The sequence below is a fragment of the Pristiophorus japonicus genome, chromosome 1 (genome assembly GCF_044704955.1).
Source record: "Pristiophorus japonicus isolate sPriJap1 chromosome 1, sPriJap1.hap1, whole genome shotgun sequence".
NCBI classification, from domain to species: Eukaryota; Metazoa; Chordata; class Chondrichthyes; family Pristiophoridae; genus Pristiophorus; species Pristiophorus japonicus.
In genome coordinates, this window is record NC_091977.1 from 38300260 (window position 1) to 38322327 (window position 22068).

Consider the following 22068-nt stretch of genomic DNA (forward strand, 5'->3'; position numbering starts at 1 on the left):
GTGCAATGTTACATGCCTTGGCGTCACCACCTGCACACCGCTTGGTCCCGGTGCCTCATCCATCTCAAAAGAGAAGGCCGCAAGTTGATTCCCCCCCCCACCTCAAAAAAAATATATTTTTCCTCCTTCTCCTCCTGCGTTTTCTCACCGTGTTCTCGATCGTGATGTTCCAAAGTGCTGGTCAGAATAGAGCTTAGTTCTCTTGGTACGATAGGCCCTTAATTATACTCTGAGAGCCTGTTTAATCTTTGTGCCAAATCTAACGTTTCTTTTGTTTAAGTTTTGCTGCCCAGCTAACTGAAACTTGATTAAGTTTTAATCTGTTGTTGATAAGATTTTTCTGATTTGATGAGCTCTTGTCCATTGTGATAGCACTGCTTTTGCTTCGGGAAGTCTGGCTTGAGCCAGATATTTCTATGCCTGTTGAAAAGGTGTTGGAATATGTATGTGACATTTGGGTCCTGTGGGTGGGGTGGATAATATTTCTTCCGTGGTCGATTGTTTAAATGCTAATGTTTTCTGGGAGGCTGACTGAGGTTAAACAGTTCCGCCAGACAATTTGATTAACTCCAATCTCCAAATTGGCTTTACAGAGGTCAATCCCATCCTCTGGTTTTGAAGCCTTTTTCCTCACAGACCCAACATGCCTTTTAAAAATCCCAAACTTGGTTAAAACTAGCAGATTTCTTCCATATGCATTTCAGGATCCCAAACTTTCTGTTTGATAGTCCCAGATTGAATTATTTTTCAGTGAGTCCAAACACTGGGCGGGGTGGGAAGGTGGGGGGGGGGGGCGGTTTCTATGGATTTTGGAATCTTGCAGGGCAGTGCTCAATGATGTGCCCCAGGGTCTGATTGGGAGCTCCACAGTCGCATAATGGGGTTGCTTTAAACTTCCATTTATGGAGAAGGTGGTAGCATCTACCATGACCAGTTCTGAGGTGGTTGATGGTTGTTCACTGTTTGCGAGGAAGGTTTGATCCTTCAGGTTGTACTGTGGGGTCCTCTACAAGGAATCCAATCCATATGTCGCAGTTCTTTCAAGCATTTCACCGTCCGTCATCAAGGGCTTCGGCAATGGCCCAAAATGGCCATCTAGATTTCAGTTGGGTTGGTGGTAGGTAGTTTAAAATCAGCCTGGATCAGCATGTCTTTGCTGGTGCAGCAGTTGTAATTCTCTGGAAACTGCATATTCACGGTGTAGTTGTGGTTGTGCGATGTTTTCAAGCACGGGGCAGCCAAGGTGTTGGTGTCGATTAAAAGTGTGCCAGTGATAATTCTCATAGTAGTCATCATCATCATCATCATAGGCAGTCCCTTGAAATCGAGGAAGACTTGTTTCCACTCTAAAAGTGAGTTCTTAGTGTCTAAACAGTCCAATTTGGAATTACAGTCTTTGTCACAGGTGGGACAGACAGTCGTTGAAGGAAAGAGTGGGTGGCGAGTCTATTTTGCCGCATGCTCCTTCCACTGCCTGCGCTTGCTTTCTGCATGCTCCCGGCAATGAGACTTTGAGCTGCTCAGCACCTTCCCGGATGCTCTTCCTCCACTTTGGGTGGTCTTTGGCCAGGTACTCCTAGGTGTCGGTGGGGATGTTGCATTTTTTCAAGGAGGCTTTGAGAGTGTCCTTGAAACATTTCCTCTGCCCACCTGGGGCTCGCTTGCCCTGTAGGAGTTCCAAGTCGAGCGCTTGCTTTGGGAGTCTTGTGTCAGGCATGCGAACAATGTGGTCCGCCCAAGGGAGCTGGTTGAGTGTGGTCAGTGCTTCAATGCTGGGGAAGTTGGCCTGATCGAGGACACTAACGTTTGTGCATCTGTCTTCCCAGGGGATTTGCAGGATCTTGTGGAGACATCGTTGGTGGTATTTCTCCAGCGATATGAGGTATCTACTGGACATGATCCACGTCTCTGAACTATAAGGGAGGCCGGGTATCACTACAGCCGTGTAGACCATAAGCTTGGTGCCAGATTTGAGGGCCTGATCTTCGAACACTACAATTCAGCTGGACTGCAATGGATTTGACATGCGGACTTGATAGCCATGCCGGAGAGCAGTACATCGCTGTAGTGTACACCAGGGCGAGTGCTGCGGTACGGAGGGTATGAGTGTTTGCTCCCCATGTACATCCGGCGAGTTTCTGGATCAAGTTGACCCTACTCTTTAGTTTCATCCCAAGCTTCTGGAGTTATTGTCTTTATGACAGGATGCGATCAAGCCTGACTCATAAATAGGAGTTTTTTTTGGCATGGTTTACCCCTTCTGCGTCGCAAAAGGAGGCTTTCAAAGCTTGGTTTACTTGATAGATGTTGAGGTGGAATGTCAAGGTGACGGTCTTTTGCAGGTTTGGTTGGTGTCGCCATCGGCAGAAGTAGGCCCGCATCCGCTGTAAATCACTGGTCAAGGCCTCTTCGGTGATGAACAGATTCATATTTTGCGTGGCGAAGGCAATGTCATTTGCGTATACGAACTTGTGGGGCTTTGTTTCGGGCAAGTCACTGGTGTAAATGTTGAATAACGTGGGTGCTAGAACAGAACTCTGTAGGAGTCCGTTGTTCTGTATCCTATATCTGATCTTCTGGGTGCCAGAGTACACTGGAACCGTCAGTTGCTAAGCATGGAATTGAGAAGATGAATCATTGTTCTGCAGGGTAAAGTGGTGGCGAGCTTGATAAGCAGTCCCTGCTGCCCAACTGTGTATAATGCTGCTGACAGGTCCATGCTATGGCAGTCTTGAGCTGGCGCTGGAAGCCTGCTCTGATGTGCATTGTTAAAGCTACCACTTGTTCGCAGCAGTTAAGGCCACTCCGGGAGCCTGCTTGTTTCTCAGGAATGGTTGGCTTGATGATGGGGGTTAGTCTGCGGAGTAGTAGCTTCTCCAGCACAGGAGAATTATAATGGGCAATAAGAAAATGGCAGAGATATAAACAAATACTTTCTATATGACCTTGTTATGTCTTTAATACTCTTATGAATGACTCCACGAGGCCTAGTATTGTACTTGAGCTGATGTAATCTGAGTCCCATTTATTGTAACTCCAGAGTGAGGCACAAGCACGGTGGGCAGCCTTTTATGCTGGGCCCTGCACACCTATGAAGCTGATCCTCAGATCTCCCACCGCAGTGCCCTCTGGTGGCACACCGTATTTGACTATACAGTCAGTATACATGGTCTACATACATGACAGTCCTTATGGTAGAAGACACAAAAAACATTCCAGAAATAATGGGGAACCAAGTGTCGAGAGAATAAGATACTTATTATGAGAAATTAAAGAAATTGCCCCCCCCCCCCCCCCCACCACGGATGTGACACCGTTTCCAACTCCAATTTTGCGGGAGTTAAGCGGCGGAGGTAAAAATAGCGTCCACTCCTAGCGGTAGCGCCTCATGCCACTGCACCTGCGAGGACGATGTCATCACCGTGTGCAGCGACGTTTTCACCCCGGAGCGAAAAATTCATAGCGCCCTGTGAAGCTGCCATCTGCTTTGTAGATCGCAGAGTCCATGCCGCGATCTTGCAGCCCGGCACTCCATTTGTATGCCAGGCTGCTGTCATGGCATCCCGCTCCCTGGTGGTCCAGCGATGGCCCCGTTTCCTGCCCGCAGAGGCGGCAGCTTAGCCCTCCCCTTCAATGGAAGAGGAGGTCCCTGTATACGCAACCCCGCTACCCGTCCCACCGCGTAGCTGTGCAAATTTCACATGGCTTTGCACCCCGGTCCCGCCCCCGAGAGGAACTGCAGCGCGATATGTTGCATTGCAATTCGTCTCGGGGACGGTAAGCCCAATATAGCTCGCGGGCGGAACTTCCGCACCTGCCTCAAGAACTCCCGCTTTGCGGCTTTTACCACCCCTAACTGGGGCGGTACTCAATTTCGACCCGATCATACTGGAGAAATGAATGGGGTGAAGTGGCAACTGATCCCCTGGACCTGACGACCTGCATCCTAGGGTTTGAAAAGAGGTAGCTGCAGAGAGATTGCACTGGTATTAATCTTCCAGAATTCCCTAGATCCTAGACAGTCCCCAAGGATTGGAAGACAGCAAACATATCATCATCATAGGCAGTCCCTCGAAAACGAGGAAGACTTGCTTGCATTCTAAAAGTGAGTTTTCAGATGACTGTACAGTCCAATACGGGAATTACAGTCTCTGTCACAGGTGGGACAGACAGTGGTTGAAGGAAAGGTTGGGTGGGCAGTCTGGTTTTCCACACGCTCCTTCCGCTGTCTGCGTTTGGTTTCTGCATGCTCTTGGCGATGAGACTCGAGGTGCTCAGCGCCCTCCCGGATGCTCTTCCTCCACTTCGGACAGTCTTGGGCCAGGGATTCCCAGGTGTCAGTGGGGATGTTGCACTTCATAAAGGAGGCTTTGAGGGTGTCCTTGAAGCGTTTCCTCTGCCCACCTGGGGCTCGCTTGCCATGTAAGAGTTCCGAGTAGAGTGCTTGCTTGTGTCGGACATGCAGACGATGTGGCCTGCCCAACCGAGCTGGTCGAGCGTGGTCAATGCTTCGATGCTGAGGATGTTGGCCTGATCAAGAACACTGACGTTGGTGCGTCTGTCCTCCCAGTGGATTTTCAGGATCTTGCATCATCAACACCCTGGTGCTCACCATTGACCAAAAACTTCACTTAACCAGCCACATACATACCATGGCAACAAGAGCAGGTCAAAGGCTGGGTATTCTGTGGCGAGTCTCTCACCTCCTGACTCCCATTCCCATGCCTTTCCAGCATCTACAAGGCACAAGTCAGGAGTGTGATTGTATACTCCCCACTTGCCTGGATGAGTGCAGCACCAACAACACTCAAGAAGCTCGACACCATCCATGACAAAGCAACCCACTTGATTGACACCCCGTCCACCACCTTAAACATTCACTCCCTGCACCACCAGCACAGCATGTCTGCAGTGTATATCATCTACAAGATGCACTGCAGCAACTCACCAAGGCTTCTTTGGCAGCACCTCCCAAACCCACGATCTCCACCACCTAGAAGGACAAGGGAAGCAGGCACATGGGAGCACCATCACTTGCATGTTTCCCTCCAAGTTACACGCCATCCTGACTTGGAAATATATCACCGTTCCTTCATCATCATTAGATCATAATCCTGGCACTCCCTCCTTAACAGCACTGTGGGAGCACCTTCACCAAAAGTACTGTAGCAGTTCAAGAAGGTGAGTTACCACCACCTTGTCAGGGGCAATTAGGGATGGGCAATAAAGAGTGGCCTTAGCAGCAATGCCCACATCCCAGGAATGAATAAGAAAAACATTTAACAAGGAGGAAGAAAAAGAACGGGGAACTATAAACCAGTTAGCGTGACATTAGAAGTAGGCAAAATGCGAGAATCTATTATTCGGGATATGGTAACAGGGCAGTTAGAAAATCATAATATGATTAGGCAGAGTCAACATGGTTTTATGAATGTGAAATAGTGTTTGACAAATCTGTTAAAAGTTTTTTGAAAATGTAACTAGTAGGATAGATCAGGGGGAACCAGTGGATGTAATGTATTTGGATTTTCAAAAATCATTCGATAAAGTGCCACACAAAATTACACAACATTAGGACTCATGGGATTGGGGGTAATATATTAGTATGTATTGGGGATTGATTAATTTTCAGAAAACAGAGTCGGAATAAACGGGACGTTTTCAGGTTGGCAGGCTTTAAGTAATGAGGTACCACAAGGATTATTGTTTAGGCCTCAGCTATTTACAATCTATATTAATGACTTAGATGAAGGAACTGAGTGTAACGTATCTAAGTTTGCTGATGATACAAAGCTAGGTGGGAAAGTAAACTGTGACAAGGTTGTAAAGAGGCTGCAGAGATATAGACAGATTGAGTGGGCAAGAACAAGGCAAATGGAATATAATGTGGAGAAATGTGAAGTTATCCACTTTGGTAGGAAAGGCAAAAAACCAGAAGATGCTTTGAATGGCAAGAGATTAGGAAATGTTTGCATTCTGAGCGATCTGGGTGTCCTTGTACATGAATCACAGAAAGTTAACATGCAGATACAGCAAGCAATTAGGAAAGCAAATGGTATATTCGCTTTTGTTCCAAAGGGATTAGAGTATAAAAGTAAAGAAGTCCGACTGCAATTATACAGGTCATTGGTGAGGCCACACCCAGTGTACTGTGTACAGTTTTGGTCTCCTTACCTAAGGAAAGACATAGAGGGAGTGCAACAAATGTTCATAAGAATATAAGAAATAGGAGCAGGAGTAGGCCATTTAGCACCTCGAGCCTGCTCCGCCATTCAAAAATATCATGGCTAAGCTGATCATGAGCTCAGTTCCACTTACCTGCCCGCTCTCCATAACCCTTTACTCCCTTATCAGTCAAAACTCTGTCTATCTCCGCCTTAAATATATTCAAGACAGAGATAGACAGACTTTTGAGCGATAAACATTCACTAGACTGGTTCCTGGGATGAAGGGATTGCCCTGGGAGGTGAGATTGAGTAAACTTGGTCTATATTTCCTTGAGTTTAGAAGAATGAGAAGTGCTCTAATTGAAACAAATAAAATTCTTGAGGGGCTTGACAGGGTTAATGCTGAGAAGATGTTTCCCCTGGCTGGGGAATCTCGAACACAGGTCACAGTCTCAGAATAAGGGGTCAGCCATTTAGGACTGAGATGAGGAGAAATTTCTTCACTCAAAGGTTTGTGAATCTTTGGAATTCTTTACCCAGAGAGCCGTGGATACTCAGTCATTGAGTATATTCAAGACAGAGGTCGATAATTTGGGGGGAATTAAGTGACTCACGAGATATGGGGCTAGAACCTCCACTTTTGAGGTTATCACTCAAAAATGGGCGTTATTTCCGGTGTCGGCAGTAAAAGGAGGTTTTCAGATTGCCAGCTTCTCGCCCATTCTCAAAACATCTAGTTTACATTTTTGAAAATGGGCGTTACCGTGAGCGATCTGAAATGGGCAGTGGCGTTAAATATTTTTGACCTTCTGCCGTAAAGTGTGGCTGTCCTTATCAACGGCATGGCAACACTCAATTCCTGCGATTCTGGAGGACAAGGGTCACCTTGACATGTGCAGAAGAGGAGACAGAGAGAGAGGGAGCTCAGAGGGACTGAAGGCGTGGTTGGATGTGCTGTGGCTGCTTTGGCAGGAAGGAGGGAGACTTTAGAGCTTCACAGCAAGTAGGCAAACAAAAAGTAGCTGTTACCAGCCACATATTTGACTGAATTTGTCCTATAATGGAGAGAGAGGAGGAGGCATCACAGCACGCTGTGGAGACTGGTGCTGGAGAGAGAAGTGAGGTGGGAGAGGAGCACATTGGAGGCCGCAAAAGAGCCAGGAGGTTCTCAGACGAGGCAAATGCCTCCCTCCTGCAGGAGATTGAGTTATGCTGGGGTGATTTGACACAGGCCCACCCCAAAGGCCTACCAGAGGATATGGACCAAGATAGCCAAGGCGGTCTCATCGGTGACCAACGAGGTGCGTGAAGGCAACCAATGCCACAAACGATGGAACGACCTTGTGGGATCCGCAAGAGTAAGTATTACATTGATTTACATATACTTAGGTATTTATATAATTTGATTTGTAACAGTCATGAGTGATGATCAGCAAATGTGAGGTCTTGCACTTTTACTGGGAATGTTTACTCAAAGCCTGCGGTCACGGTGCACGTCTTTAGGTAAAGAATGATAATAATCATATTAATCATGATTACAGCTGTTGGTTATGTGTTGTATCAGTCTCTGTGACAGTACCTAGCAGTGATATCACACAATGATCACATGTCGCCTTGTCACCTTTTACAGAAGAAGCTATCGATGAGGTCCATGCAGAGGCAAATGGGTGGGGGGGCCATCAGTCCCCAGCGACATCACAGAGATGGAGGAGTGAGTGCTTGCACTCGTGGGAAAGCATCCTTGGACAGCCATGGATGCATCTGCAGACCCTATAGTGATGCCACGTGAGTAAAGCTTCCACCATTGCCACACCAACTCATATCCGACCAATCATATATGATAGATGATTTCTAAAAGTTTCACAGAAATAATGATGGCCTAATGAAATTCATTGCAATGCACAATGTGTTGATGATGATGAAATGTGATATCTGCGAGCGGTGGTGCTTTTATCGTGCATATGCTGTGTGTAGCACCTTGTCACCCTAGCACCTGCTTCTCCTCTAACAACCTCATTTGTGTCTTGCAGCTCAGCCAGCAACGTGGCCCCAGACAAGGCCACAAAGGCCAGGAGGTGGGGGCGCGGGGCAGGAGTCGGCAGACAATCCTACTACATCTGGTGCTGAGGAGCTCCGATTGTCGCCTGTCAATCCACTGGGTCTGTTCTCGACGGATGCGAGCGCAGACTTCGAAGAACCTGCATCGCCACGCCCCAGAACCCATTCCACCCCAAGGCCATCTATTGGTCCTCTGGTCATTCCCGCCTCCATTCTGGAGGTGCCGGCTGCAAGCACCTCTCCACAGGTCACCTCATTTGTCCCCAGGATGGTGCCGACAACGCGGAGGACTCATGGACGTGGCAGGTCTGTTCCACGAGCGTGACGTGACAGCGGAGAGATGGTACAGTTGTCCAGGAGGACTGTAGACATTGGTGACCAGCTCATCGAAGCTTTGAGGGGCATATCCCGACATCTGGCCACCATGACCAAGTACATTCCGTGCATGGCGGAGTCCCTGGATGTGATATCCAGGAACACTGCTGCCACAGGCCTCCCAGTGATCCCTGAGCGCGGCACTCCACCCCTCGGTCCCGCACTACCACTGTGAATGACAGAAGAGAGCAAGGACCAAGATCCTGCTTCTGCATCAGAGAATGTTTCCCCCTCGGCACCCTCCACTCCTGTACCCGTGCAACCAATGCATCTGCCTTCATCCCCCCCCGAATGAGGCACCGCCTGAGGAGCACCTCGGCCAGGCGCCGTGGAGCGAGGAGGGAAAGGGGTGGAGGTGGAGAGAAGAAGGAGAGGGGGAAGGAAAGTGAGGTGTATGTGCGCAGATGATGGCTGTGTTATATCTCCATCTGGATGTATGCAATTTGTTGCAATGTATGGAGGCTGGGGACCATGCTTCTGCTTTGCCTTTGTATTCTGTGTTGTTCGACATGTTGAACATGTGATTGATGTCAATGGTGGAAACAGTTGGATGTGGGCGGGAGTTGGGTGTAACTGGCTGTGATACTCATGATTTCAGACCAATATTGGCATTAAACTTTTGTTATTGAACAAAACCTTGTTGCTCGTTGTCTCACATAGCTGGACCGTTACACACTGGTGATTCCTTACCATGAAAGGGTTATATACAACTTAACATCAATCAACGTAAACTTTAACTGGCACCAAGATGATGGGCAACATTAATGTCTGAGCTGCACACAGCAGTGTGTCAGCGTTGTCACTCACATCAGCGCTCTTTCAGTCAAATCTTTCAGATGTCAACTCCTCACGTAAGAGTGGGATTTAACAAATGCCAGCCACACCGTTGGCATCCGTCCCTGTTAGTTCCACTTTTTGTGGGCGGTTTTTTGAGCGAGCAATATTGTGGCCGATATGTGTGCGAGGTGATGAAGTTGAAGATGTGCAATCTCCATGGCCGCTAGTTTGGGTAAATATGCTCTTTACGACAAGAAACAGTCGCCAGGCGTTAATATTGAATCGCGGCATTAATTTTGTGCAAAAAGTAACGCTGGGCGATATTATGGGCATTGAATTCGTCTAGTCTGCTGATTCTGCCCCCAAATAATGGGCGGGCGATGACATTTTTTCTCGCCGTTAAGCCCTTTGGGAAAATTACGCTCAGCGATAAGTCTCCTAAAAAAGCCTGTCATTTTCCATTTTGTGCCAGAATGGGTGATATATGGGCGTTGTATATCATTTCAGCGGTAAAATGGCCGTAAAGTGGGCGTTAAGCATGCAAAAAAAGTGGAGGTTCCAGCCCATGGTGATAGTGCAGGAAAGTGGAGTTGAGGTAAAAAATCAGCCATGATCTTATTGAATGGCAGAGTAGGCTCGAAGGGCCAAATGGCCTACTCCTGCTCCTATTTCTCATGCTCATGGAAACATAGAAGCATAGAAAATAGATGCAGTAGTAGGCCACTCGGCCCTTCGAGCCTGCACCACCATTCAATAAGATCAAGGCTGATCATTCCCTCAGTACCCCGTTCCTGCTTTCTCTCCATACCCCTTGATCCCTTTAGCTGTAAGGGCCATATCTAACTTCCAATGAACTAGCATCAACAACTCTCAGTGGTAGGGAATTCCACAGGCTAACAACTCTCTCAGTGAAGAAGTTTCTCCTCATCCCAGTCCTAAATATCCTACCCCTTATCCTAAGACTATGTTCGCTGGTTCTGGACTTCCCCATCATCGGGAACATTCTTCCCGCATCTAAACTGTCCAGTCCCGTCAGAATCTTGTAAGTTTCGATGAGACCCCCTCTCATTCTTCTAAACTCCAGTGTATAAAGGCCCAGTCTATCAAGTCTCTCCTCATATGTCAGTCCCGCCATCTTGGGAATCAGTCTGGTGAACCTTCGCTGCACTCCCTCAATAGCAAGAACATCCTCCCTCAGATTAGGAGACCAAAACTGAACACAATATTCCAGGTGAGGCCTCACCAAGGCCCTATACAACTGCAGTAAGATCTCCCTGCTCCTATACTCAAATCTCCTAGCTATGAAGGCCAACATACCATTTGCCTTCTTCACCGCCTGCTGTACCTGCATGCCAACTTTCAATGACTGATGAACCATGACACCCAGGTCTCGTTGCCCCTCCCCCTTTCCGAATCTGCCGTCATACAGATAATATTCTGCCTTTGTGTTTTTGCACCCAAAGTGGATAACCTCACATTTATCCACATTATACTGCATCTGCCACGCATTTGCCCACTCACCTAACCTGTCCAAGTCACCCTGCAGCCTTTTAGCGTCCTCCTCACAGCTCACACCGCCACCCAGTTTAGTGTCATCTGCAAACTTGGAGATATTACACTCAATTTCTTCATCTAAATCATTAATGTATATTATAAAGAGCTGGGGTCCCAGCACTGAGCCCTGTGACACTCCACTAGTCACTGCCTGCCACTCTGAAAAGGACCCATTTATCCCGACTCCCTGCTTCCTGTCTGCCAACCAGTTCTCTATCCACATCAGTACATTACCCCCAATACCATGAGTTTTGATTTTGCACAACAATCTCTTGTGTGGGACCTTGTCAAAAGCCTTTTGAAAGTCCAAATACACCACATCCATTGGTTCTCCCTTGTCCACTCTGCTCGATACATCTTCAAAAAATTCCAGAAGATTTGTCAACGTGATTTCCCTTTCATAAATCCATGCTGACTTGGACCGATCCTGTCACTGCTTTCCAAATGTGCTGCTATTTCATCTTTAATAATTGATTCCAACATTTTCCCCACTACTGATGTCAGGCTAACTGGTCTATAATTACCCGTTTTCTCTCGCCCTTCTTTTTTAAACAGTGGTGTTACATTAGCTACTCTCTAGTCCATAGGAACTAATCCAGAGTTGATAGACTGTTGGAAAATGATCACCAATGCATCCACTATTTCTGTGGCCACTTCCTTAAGTACTCTGGGATGCAGACTATCAGGCCCCGGAGATTTATCGGCCTTTAGTCCCATCAATTTCCCTAACACAATTTCCCGCTTTATAAGCATATCTTTCAGTTCCTCCTTCTCACTTGACCCTCGGTCCCCTAACATTTCTGGAAGGTTATTTGTGTCTTCCTTCGTGAAAACAGAACCAAAGTATTTGTTTAACTGGTCCGCCATTTCTTTGTTCCCCATTATAAATTCATCTGACTGCAAGGGACCTATGTTTGTTTTCGCTAATCTTTTTCTCTTCACATATCTATAGAAGCTTTTGCAGTCAGTTTTTATGTTCCCAGCAAGCTTCCTCTCATACTCTATTTTCCCCCCTCCTAATTAAACCCTTTGTCCTCCTCTGCTATAGTACAAAATTCTCCCAGTCCTCAGGTTGGCTGCTTTTTCTGCCCAATTTTCTGCCTCTTCCTTGGATTTAACACTATCCTTAATTTCCCTTGTTAGCCACGGTTGAGCCACCTTCCTCGTTTTATTTTTGCTCCAGACAGGGATGTACACTTGTTGAAGTTCATCCATGTGATCTTTAAATGTTTGCTATTGCCTATCCACCGTCAACCCTTTAAGTATCATTCGCCAGTCTATTCTAGCTAATTCACGTCTCATACCATCAAAGTTACCTTTCCCCAAGTTCAGGACCCTAGTCTCTGAATTAACTGTGTCACTCTCCATCTTAATAAAGAATTCTACCATATTATGGTCACTCTTCCCCAAGGGGCCTCGCACAACAAGATTGTTAATTAGTTCATATGTTCTTATGTTCAAAGCCAATTTACAATCTATATTAATGACTTAGATGAAGGGACTGAGTGTAATGTATCCAAGTTTGCTGCTGATACAAAGTTAGGTGGGAAAGTAAGCTGTGAAGAGGACGCAAAGAAGCTGCAGAGAGATATAGATAGGTTGATTGAGTGGGCAAGAACCTGAGAACAGATTTTACTCTCCATTGGCGTCATTGGAGAGTATTATTCGGCGGGTTGTTAAACTGGTGTTTCCTTTATTGCCATGGGTTTCCCGCCCAGAGAATTAAGTTAAAATTGACTCCATGAATGCCAGTATGAAGCCAAAACAGCTAAACTTGTTTGAATGCATAGCCAGTCTACTATATTTGTGGAAACATTAATGTGAATCTTAAAGCATTTCTCTTTTTTTTTAAGGCTCAGTTTTATTTATTTATTTTGTTTTATTGCGGTTCTTGAATTATTGCAGTGCACGTTTTCATGTGAACAGTTACATTGGGGTCAAGTTCCGGCTGCCCGTGAGAACGGCGCACATCGGAGAGGCCCGCCTAATTTATAGAACAAAAATTGCGGTGAATACTTACCTCGCGATTCTCCGATAGCTGTAGGCCCATTTCCACCTGGGCACTGCGCAGCAGGAGCTGCTGGGGGCGGAGCTACAGCCCTGCGCCAAAAACAGTGCCGGCAGCTGGGCGCGTACGCAGTGGCTGCCGGCGTCCTGTCTCCGGGGCGACGACGCTATCCCAGGCCGAAGGGACGTCGCCCCCTATCCCCGGCCGAGTGGCCTGCGCATCTTACCTCGGCGGCGTGGTCCGCCCCGCCCGGCCTCTCGCTGGGGGCGGGCCCCACCCGAAGAGTCGTCGGCGGCGGCGGCCCGGAATCGGCTGCATGCGGGCCCTGCCCGAAGTCCTCGGCGGGGCCCAGCTTCTTCGTCGGTGGCGGGGCCCGCCCGCCCGCCTCGCATCTCACTGAGGCGGGCCCCGTCCGAAGAGACGTCGGCAGCCCAACATCGGCTGCTTGCGGGCGGGGCCTGGCATCGTCGTCATCTTCTCTCTCCCTCCTACCTTCTTCTCTTCTCCCCCCCTCCCTCATCTTTTTCTCTTCTCCCCTCCCCCATCTTCTTCTCCCCCCCCCGCCATCTTCTTCTCTCTCACCCCCCCATCTTCTTCTGTCACTCCCTGTCTTCTTCTCTCCCCCCCCCAATATTCTCTTCCCCCCCCACTACCCCCCCTCCCCCCCGCCCTCTTCTCCCCGGTGCTGCAGTAGGTGAGTAGAAATAATTATTTATTGAGTGATTTTTAATTTTTTTAATTTTTTAATTAATTGATTTGGATTGATTTATTGGTTTACTTATTGATTTATTTATTGATGAAGGCTCTTTATTTGTAAAAGTGAAGTGTTTAATGTTTGTAAATGGCCCTCCTCCCACCCCTACCCCATCTTTTGTTCCCTACGCCTGATTTCTAAGTGTCGGCAAGATTTTTCTGGGCATACAAAAATCTACACTTATTCCACTCTAAGTTAGTTTGGAGTAAGTTTTCGCTGCCTAAACTTGGAAAACAGGCATAAGTGGCCAGACATGCCCTCTTTTTAAAAAAAAAATCTGTTCTAAAATGAAACTGTTCTAACTCACTCGAACTGGAGCAAACCAAAGGCCGAGAATTGCAATTTCTTCGATACTCCATTCTAAACTAGTTGCTCCAAAAAAATAGGAGCAAATCAGGCCGAAACATGACCCCATTTAATGTACTACTTCCACGAAAAATATATTTTGACGGATACCTTGAATAGATAGGTCCATCAATGAGCTCATGTGCGACTTCAGCAGATTTGCCCTCAGGCAGATTCACACAAAACAGGAAATATTCTTACCAGTACATGAATCAAGAAAGTGCAGCAGCAATCTATCTATTCCAGTATGTTTTCTAAACTTACTCATATCTTCATAGCGAGAGGATTTGAGTATAGAGCAGGGAGGTCTTGCTGCAGTTGTGCAGGGCCTTGATGAGACCACACCTTGAATATTGTGTGCAGTTTTGGTCTCCTAATCTAAAGAATGACATTCTTGCTATTGAGGGAGTGCAGCCAGGCTGATTCCCGGGATGGCAGGACTGACATATGAAGAAAGACTGGATCGACTAGACTTATATTCACGGGAATTTAGAAGAATGAGAAGGGCTCTCATAGAAGCACATAAAATTCTGACGGGATTGGACAGGTTAAATACAGGAATAATATTCCTGATGTTGGGGAAGTCCAGAACCAGGGGTCACAATCTAAGAATAAGGGATAAGTCATCTAGGACCGAGATGAGGAGAAACTTTTTCACCCAGAGAATTGTGAACCTGTAGAATTCACTACCACAGAAAGTTGTTGAGTCCAGTTTGTTGGATATATTCAAAATGGAGTTAGATGTGGCCCTCATGGCTAAAGGAATCAAGGGGTATGGAAAGAAGGCAGGGGTGGGATACTGAAGTTGCATAATCAGCCATGATCATATTGAATGGTGGTGCAGGCTCGAAGGGCCGAATGGCCTACTCCTGCACCTATTTTCTATGTTTCTATGTTTCTATAACCACCACATGTTGTGCACTGCATTTCAAGTACTTGACTGTGCAAATGACTATGGGGTATGTTGGTGTACTTCCGAAAGCTCTGAAATAATCAGTGAGACTCATACAAATCATTCCCATGGCTTAGCAGGTGAAAGCAATCCCTGTCACAGAACGAAGCCATACTGACAATCGGATCCTGATTTCAATTCACAGTTTGTGCTGAGTTAGTTAGCAGCCAGGGAAGCAGTTGGGAAAATTAAATGGCCCACAGGGTGCATGGACTACGGAAGGAGAAAAAAAATATCAGGCAGGCTATTGGCCAGGACACTGGGATAATTCACCTGCTCTTCTTCAAAATAGTGACATGGGATCTTTTACATCCATCTGGGAGGGCAGACAGGGACTCGGTTTAACGGTCCATCTGAAAGACGGCACCTCCAACAGTGCTGCACTGGAGTGTCAGCCTAGATTTTTGTGCTTAAGGCTCTGGAATGGGACTTGAACCCAAAACCTTCTAACTCAGAGCTGAGTGTGCTACCCACTGAGCCAAGGCTGAAGATAAATAAATTACTGCAAAAAGGATTTATGGAAGAACAGTATCTATACTAGTAAATTTGATGCAGTGCTGGAGTATTCAGCAGTATGGTACACATCTAAGGTCTTCAAACTTCTTTGTTTTGGGGGTTACACCCTCAGTGACTCTCCGCAAGTATTGGCACAGCCCTGCAGACTCCCTATGCATACAAAGTCATCTCAGACACCTGCTGTCCCAATGTCCAAAAGACAAAAAAAAAGTAGGATTATTGTAGGATATTATTTAATTAGTATGCAGAACTGAAATATAATTTCATTCAGTTAACTGCATAAAAATAATTCAGAAATATGAAAGATGGACAGAAATCTGAAGACCTTGTGAATCCCCCGAGATCCACTCACCAGCATCCAAGGATTCAAGGATCTCAGCTGGAAAACTATGAGACAATGGGAATATTTCCTCTGTTCTTTATTTGTGCCAACATTTCCCTCCTCCTCCCATGTCTCAACAAATTTTTACTCGCGTTTCAACACATACACAAATTATCCACAATCTAGGAGTTCAAACACAAGAGACTTCCTTTACAAGAAATGTAATGTGTACCCAAAGTGTATATGAAAAGTGTTTTTTTTTTAATGCTTACATTTATATAATATCTTTTGCACCCTTAAATTATCCTAAAGCGCCTCACTGTCAATCAATGATGGACAGGAGAAGGCCTATCCAGCCTATCCCACATGTCCCACTTCATTTCTTTTGAACTGTTGTTTAGCAAGCAAGTGTGGCAGTCAGTGTATGACCTGAAAGGTGCCACAAAGGGGAAATGGCATCAAGAACCAGTTGATCTGTTTTGTAGTACTGTTTGAGACGTAATGCTGGCCAGCATATTGCAAGATCTCCCTTGTCTTCTTCGAATGGGATCTTCTACATGCATCCGAACAGGCAGACAGGGCCTCAGTTTCATTTCTTCAGTAAGAACATGAGAAATAGGAGCTAGAGTGGGTCATTTGGCCCTTCGAGCCTGCTCCGCCATTCAACAAGATCATGGCTGATCTTTCACAACTCCACCTTCCTGCACTATCCTCATATCTCTTAATTCTGTTATTTCACAAACATTTATCAACCTCTGTCTTAAATATACTCAACGACTGAGCATCCACAGCTCTCTGGGGTCGAGAATTCCAAAGATTCACCACCTTCTGAGTGAAGAAACGGCCAACCCCTTATTCTGAGAATGTGACCCCATATTCTAGATTCCCCAGCCAGGGGAAACATCTTCTTAGCATTAACCTTGTCAAGCCCCTGAAGAATTTTATATGTTTTAATTGGTTCGCCTCTCATTATTCTAAATTCTCGGGAATATAGGCCCAGTTTACTCAATCTCTCCTCATAGGGCAATCCCTTCATCCCAGGAACCTGTCTAGTGAACTTGCATTGCACTGCCTCTAAGGCAAATATGTCTTTCCTTAAGGTAAGGAGACCAGAACTGTACTCCAGGTATGGCCTCACAAATGCCCTGTATAATTCTAGAAATACTTCCTTACTCTTGTACTGTAATCCCTTTGTAACAAAAGCTAACATACCATTTGCTTTCCTAATTGTTTGCTGGACCTGTATAAACTCACTAATAAATCCAATAAGGAATTTAGAAGAAAATTCTTTATCCAGAGAGTGATTAGAATGTGGAACTTATTACCACATGGATTAGTTGAGGTGTAGATTTAAGGGGAAGATTGATAAGTCATCATCATCATAGGCAGTCCCTCAAAATTAAGACTTGCTTCCACTCTAAATTTGAGTCCTTAGGTGACTGAATAGTCCAATATGGGAATTAAAGTCTCTGTCACACGTGGGACAGACAGTCGTTGAAGGAAAGGGTGGGTGGGGAGTCTGATTTGCTACACACTCCTTCTGCTGCCTGTGCTTGTTTTCTGCATATTCTTGGTGATGAGACTCGAGGTGCTCAGTGCCCTCCCGGATGCTCTTCCTCCACTTCGGGTGATCTTTGGCCAGGGTGTGCATGAGGGAGAAAGCAATAGAAGGATATGGTGATAGAGTAAGATAAAGTAGAGTGGGAGGATGCTCGTATGGAGCATAAACACTGGCATAGATCAGCTGGGCCAAATGGCCTGTTTCCGTGCTGTAAAATCAATGTAATCAATAAATTATTTTCGAATTCAGCACGCAACAGTTGGGTAAATATAGGTAGGTAATCTTATTCAGGGATAACTTTTTGAAGAAACGTAGGAGCTTTTCACGTCATCAGACACAGATCGATAAGTAAATCAGTGATGTAAGGTCGGAGAGAGTCAGTTAAGCTGAAAGGACAGATCACCAGTGTAAGATCCTGCAGTCAATAAAAAAAAACTAGACATATGTGTTGCAGACATTTTCGGTAGGCCGTAGGGACATCAAAGGGGCTTAATGAACAAGACACAGATATTGAAACTTCATTAAGAGAAACCTTAGCTGTAAATGATCAAGTGCATTGATTTCAAATTGCTGTAATTCCCTGACTACAATGTCCTCATCAGGAGTCACTCAGAGCAATTTGAAAACAGATAAGTCAATTAAGAAGAAGAATTCAATTAGCAACCCATATTCTGAATGAAGTAGCAATCAAAATCAAATGGTATTCACCTTTCCAATGCAGATAATGTGAAGCAGACAATCAAAATCTAGAAGACACGACTCTGAATCTTCAGAAGTAATGACATTTGAGGGGTGAAAACTAGTTACTTGTGTAATTAGGGGTTAAAACAAGTTACTTGTGCAACTAGTGGGTAAGACTAGTTTATTGTGTAAAAGGGCGGCAGGTTCATTTTGATTTTAATTTGAGTTCTTACTCCTGATTGGACACCAGGGTCTCAACTCTCCAAAAGGTTTATGTTGCTTTTGCAACTTAAGATATTCTTAATTCTCAACTTAATATAGCACAACCCATAAGGCTAACCGACAACATTTCTGAGTTCAATTTTTTCTTTAAATTTAATAATTGTTCCAAGAGTCAAATTCATTTAACAACAAAAAAAAACCTGCCTGATAACAAAACATGGGAATGCATAGCGCGCAGTCAAAATGACGAAGGGAACATCGTCATTTATTAAGAGCGGAACAAGACCCACACTCTTTGCCGGCAGTGTGGGGCTAAAGCATTTCACCTGCAGAAATCGAGCTGTGGTAAATGTGCCTACCCTGCCAAGAGAAAGAGAAAGTATAACTGGAGTGCGAAGGCCAAAAGGAGAAACACAACTGGTACAGGTTGCATGAGGCACCTGAAGGTGGTGTATCGCAGATTCAGGAATGGATTCTGTGAAGGGACCGCCCCAAAGCCCAGATGCACCACAATGGCTTCCTCTAGCGCTGCATAAACTGTTGGTGTACCTACACAACAAATAAAGCTATGGTTTGGAAAGTTTAAAAAAAATACATAGCTTTAAAACAAGCAGTGTCACAGAATGCGAGTCATTCATTTTGTAGAATAAGCATACTCCCGTTGTTATGTATGTAACTATGTAATACTTGCCACCAGAGGGCGCAACTATTGGAGTCCCAATGGTCACCTGCACACACACGCAGGGTCAGTTCTCATGCCAGACACAAGACTCCCAGAGCAAGCGCTCTACTCGGAATTCGTCCACGGCAAACGAGCCAAAGGCGGGCAAAGGAAACGTTACAAGGACACCATCAAAGCCTCCCTGATAAAGTGCGACATTCCCACTGATACCTGGCCAAAGACCGCTCTAAGTGGAGGAAGTGCTTTCGGAAGGGCGCTGAGCTCCTCGAGTATCGTCGCTGAGAGCATGCAGAAATCAAGCACAGGCAGCGAAGGAGCGTGCGGCAAACCAGGCTCCCGGCCCACCCTTTCCCTCAGCGACTATCTATCCCACCTGTGACAGAGACTGTGATTCTTGTATTGGACTGTACAGCCACCTAAGAACTCATGCTAAGAGTGGAAGCAAGTCTTCCTCGATTCCGAGGGACTGCCTATGATGCAGGACCAGTATAAAAGGTTGGCTGCCATGTTGTTTAGGCACTCTGGAGTTGTAATAAAGAAGACTAAGGTCACACTAAGTTTAGCTCACAGTACTCAGCCTCATGTGAGTTCTTCTATACACAACATTTTGTTAGATGTGGAATTCCATTTGCCCTCATTCCCTCCTCTCCCCACCCCACGTCCCACCCCCACTCCTTGTGAATGCTGACATGTAGTATGCACTTGGTTGCGTTTACATACTTGGGTGTTTAATTCCTCCTTGTGGTGCATTGCTTGTCATTTAAATTTCCTTAACACGATTGTTAACCCCTTTCTCCATGATTGTATTAAGGTACTGCAGGAAGCATCCTTATGAATGCATTTGGCTGGATTTTTGAGGGGTTTGCGACCGGCTTTTTGTCGTGTTTTGACCCTCTGCGGCGAAAACCCAGTTGCTGAGCCCAGTCGGGATAATCGGTTCCTTCTTTGCGGCGGCGATGGGAAATACCACCGGGGAGAGCTGCGCCGGACGTGTAACGACTCGGATTGTGTTACCGTCCAAGTTTTCGCACTCTCCTGACCCGTACGCCGTACCCAGAACACCGACAGGGCGGTGTAGCCCTGCCAGCAGCGGTAAGTTAGAAAACCTGAAATAAAGGTAAGTTAATGTTTTTATTTTTTTGCAGCGATTTATTAGGTAAGGGTCTTGGTAATATTTTGTGAATTTTTTAAAAATTTGTTTTCCCTCTCCCAAGGCCTCTCTCGCTGTGCTCCTGACCCCGCTCTAAAGTTGGCCAGGATCGCGTTTTGCGCCGCGAATAATTGTGCAATACCTCCCTTTGCGCCCTGGCGCAGACCCCAAAGACTGAAAGTTTGGCCTAAAATCGTTAATGCAGCAAAAATGGTAATTTTCATGTATCGCTTACGTTTTCGCCCCAAAATCCCAAAACATGAAAATCCAGCCCGTTAAATAGTGCGCTACCTGAGTGTAATGTATGCACCTGTGAGAATGCTCGCAGGTTTGTAGAGCTGTTGCATTGTAAGTGACTTCGCCAGTCACGTGAAGTTTACAAGACTCAATATCCCAGTCAGCTGGGTCTCGATCATCCACGATCATCCACGTGAGCCTGGTGGGTGATTATTAAACCTTTATTAATAAACCAACTAGTTCTTAATGGCAATGTTTTGCTATGAATATTTAAGCAAAGAACCCATGAAGCAAATACATTACACTGAGAAAGTTCAAATCTGGGACCTTGTCTTGAGTCTAATCCAAACTGATGGGATAAAACTTCCTTCTGTATCATGGTACCAAGTTGACTTGATGATTGTCTCTGCTGTCCGACAAACTTCCTAACAAACTGCCCATAATCAAGTTATCGATAACCGGTCTTGTCAGTTCAACACTGACAAGACCAAAGACATCCTTGGTCCCTGTCAGAAACTATTCACTTTATCCCCTGGTCCCTTTCCCCTTTCTGGTTGCCTTCTTGAGCTCAACCATACAGTGCGTTACCCTGTTGGATATTAAGATGAGCTTCAAACCCCACATCCATGTCAATCAACAAGACTTCCACTTCCAAAATATTGCCCATCTCCACCCCTACCTCATCTCCACTGTCTCTGAAACTTCATTCATGCCTTATGTCCCAACTGCATTTTCCTAGCATCCTTCTCGCTGACCTTCAGAGCACCACAGTTCATAAATTCCAACTCATTCAGGCCCCATGCTCACATCCTAACCCATACAACGTTACCCATAAACCCTGTCCTTGCCAATCTTCATTTGATCAGCATCGTTCAGCATGCCAACTTCAGAATTTGCATCCATATTAATCCTTCCATGATCTTGCTCCTTTTTACTTTTTCATCTTCCACAGCTCTACATCTCTGACCATATTCTCTGCTCTTGCAGCTCTGGTCTAGTGTGCATTCCACCTCTTGTTCTACCCAATGATACAGCCTTCAGCTACCGAACTTCCTCTGCCTTGCTCCCCATCTTCATGGGCCGTGCCTTCAGCTAAATCTCCCTTTCATTGCAATTCAGCTCTAACCCTTATTGTGAAACACCTTGAGATGCGTCACTATTTTTGCGTATAGACCATAGCCCTAAACTTGTGATATTTCATCATCTTTCACCCTGAGTGTTACAAATTCCAGCCCACCTTGACTACTTTCCAGATCTTATGTTACCAATTGAACCGTGATTGAAGATATAATTAGCTTGCATTTTCAGTGTGTTTTGTAATGGGGCTATATATGTCTCACTTGAACTTCTGAGTTACCCGACCACAACTCCTTCCACCGTTCCCCCCCACCCCACCCCCCTGCCCCAACCCAGCTCGGAAAACCCACCCCAGTCAAAATCATGGCCAAAGTGTTTCTCTGCCCATTTTTAATAGGTGACTAAGAATACACTTGAATATATTTGTTCACAATATAATCTATGTTCCTCTGTGTCCGAGCAAAATTGTAATGATATCCAGACCAGCGCAAATGTTGGTCAGATCTCAACTTGCATTTCCAGTTGCAGTCAGATAGAAATCTACAATGTAATCTGCTGGAGGGATGTTAAAAATATATGACTGTGTTTATGTTACTCTTGATTCTGCCAATCAGTGGAAGGAAGCAGACA

The 22068-nt window shown here is 45.8% G+C and overlaps 1 pseudogene; it reads left to right on the forward strand.

The window, feature by feature from the left end:
• Positions 1–18535: 18535 nt before the first annotated feature.
• Positions 18536–18828, forward strand: LOC139278458 (large ribosomal subunit protein eL37-like; annotated as a pseudogene).
• The last annotated feature ends 3240 nt before the right edge of the window (positions 18829–22068 follow it).